The following is a 2504-nucleotide window of genomic DNA, read 5'->3' on the forward strand; positions in this document are numbered from 1 at the left end:
ACCGAATCAGAAACCAACACAAGTACCGAAGACAATCCAAAGAGCAACATTGCGGACATTGTCGACATTTCGATGGAGACTTACAATAAGAGAAACCAAGAGGACACCGGTCCAGGCTTAGTGCAACTCGCGATTCCAACCACCGCCACATCCGAGCTTAAAGGACATATTCTTTCAGCACTTAAAGACATTCCTTTTTCCAGGAAAGATCATGAGGATACGTACAAACACCTTGATGAAGTTAGTGACATCACTGATTATTTCAACATTCCAAATGTTCTACGCACGACGGTGTTATTGAGAATGCTTCCAGTCACTTTTAAAGGTGTTGCTAAGGATTGGTTGAAGGCACTCCTATCCGGTGCCATTACTACATGGGCACATATGCGTGAACCATTCTTAGAGCAATTTTTCTCACCATCAAAAGTGTCCAAACTCAAGAAGGCAATAACCAACTTTGAGCAACAACCGAGTAAATCACTTTACGAAGCATGGGAGCATTACAAGGGATTACTTAGAAATGCCCCCAAATGATCTTAATGTGAAACAAGTAGTATCAATCTTTTATGATGGGTTCAATGTGATGACAAGACAACTCTTTGATTCTCAAGGACCATTGACGAAGAAAAATCTCGTTGAAATCAAGGAGCTAATAGAAGAATTTTCTAAGCATTCACATGAGTATCAAAATCCTCGACATGATGGAGCGAAAGGAATTAGGAGTGGAACTTCTGAAGGATTTAAGCGAAAAAAGTGAGATATTTTAAAAGAAAGAGTGAAAGAGAGAGAGAGAGAGAGAGAGAGAGAGAGAGAGAATTACAAAAAGGTTGAAAGAATTTTGGAGCTATCAAAGTATGAAGATCAAAAGATCAAAATTCTAAAGAATAAAAAAGTCGAGGATACCTAAAATCAAACAATAAAGGTGGTGAATTCAAAGAAATAAAAGATCAATTATTCAAAGAAGTGAAGAATTTCAAGAGCTCCATTGTGGTATCTAAAGTTGTAATTTTTCTAGATTATGTATGCTTGGATAGCTTAACCAAAAATAACTTGAGGTAAGAAAGATTTATGAGGATTGATTCAGATGGTTGTAAAAATGAGTGTCGTATAAACTAATGCGTGAAGGTTCATAAGATTGTAAGTATTTAGGATTGGGAAGTTATTAGAATTTTAGACATAGATATGCGTATTGAGGTCTTGATATAATGGTTGAGTTAAAAATGGATTGTCCTATGTGATGTTGGTGATGAAAGTTTGACTTAACATTAATTAGTTTTATTTGAGGGCAAGGAAAGGATAAGTGTTGGGTATTTGATATTGCCATATTTATACAAATTTTAGGCAATATTTTAATACATTTTAATTGATATTTTGGTTACTTGCAAAGATATATGGTACTTATGAGATTGAATTATATATTATAGCCAAAAGGAACACTCTTGAAGATAAAGGACCAAAAGCGACAAGAATTGGAACTTTGGAGGGTTAGAGCCTAAAAGGAGAAGATTCTAGCTAAAAATTCAACCTTACTACATGAGGAATCATTTATCACGACGTGAGCCTCAAGATTCTAGAAGATACATTCGGAAAGTCAGAGTCCGTGTTCGATATAGATAACAACCAAGCTCACGACGTAAGATGCCATATCTCACGACGTGAGAATGATAATTACAAAAACTATATAAAATCCTTGGCACTTACAAATTCAGGAGACTTAGAGGATTTAGAGAATGATTTCTTATGGGAATTTAATCAGAGAAACCAAGTCTAAAGCATTGAAAGAAGGAGAATTACTAAAAGATCGAGAAATTGAAGAACATATTCATCATCTTATTTTGGTACAATTTGATCATGTCTTTATTTATTGGATTCGAGTTTGTGTTATCATCCATGAGGAGCTGAATCTAGTAGCTTTCATTTAGCTAGATGAAACTTTAAACTCTATGGATTAGTTTATTGATTCATGGATCTTAATTGTTGGTTATTAGGTTGTGTTTGATTATCTCTACCTAGCATGTTAATATTTGATGTTTTAATTACTTGAATTCAGGTTCTGTGTAGCTTAGTGAACATTAATTTACATGAACTTGTTACCTGGTAGTTAGTGACCATTAATTGCTAGAGCTACGATCGACCCAATCTTTGATAAGTGATAAAAGTAGCAAATTTAGTTGTGCTGGAGAACATTAATTGTGACCATAATCGTGTTTATTTAGATCAATCTTACATAGCTTGTTTATATTTTATAACTAATTATGTGTTTGCTAGTGTATGACCATACATAGTGTTACATGAATTAGTGAAGACATTATTTGGACTTAAAATTGCTAATAAAAATAAATTTATAACCAACATTAATAATCCATAATTAATAGCTAGTCAATGAGGAAAAGTGGATTCGAACTAAATGGAAGTGCTTTTAATAATCGATTGAATTCATTACTTTTCTGTTTAAGTTTGTATGAACTTGCAAAATCAAATAAAAACCAATTTAACTTTTGCTA

The 2504-nt window shown here is 33.5% G+C and overlaps 1 non-coding gene across 1 annotated transcript; it reads right to left on the reverse strand.

The window, feature by feature from the left end:
- Positions 1–432: 432 nt before the first annotated feature.
- On the reverse strand, positions 433–537 carry LOC111879497 (small nucleolar RNA R71). Its single transcript, XR_002846118.1, has one exon. It is a non-coding gene; the product is annotated as a small nucleolar RNA R71 (small nucleolar RNA).
- Positions 538–2504: the final 1967 nt, after the last annotated feature.

This window comes from Lactuca sativa, chromosome 9 (genome assembly GCF_002870075.4).
Source record: "Lactuca sativa cultivar Salinas chromosome 9, Lsat_Salinas_v11, whole genome shotgun sequence".
NCBI lineage: Eukaryota > Viridiplantae > Streptophyta > Magnoliopsida > Asterales > Asteraceae > Lactuca > Lactuca sativa.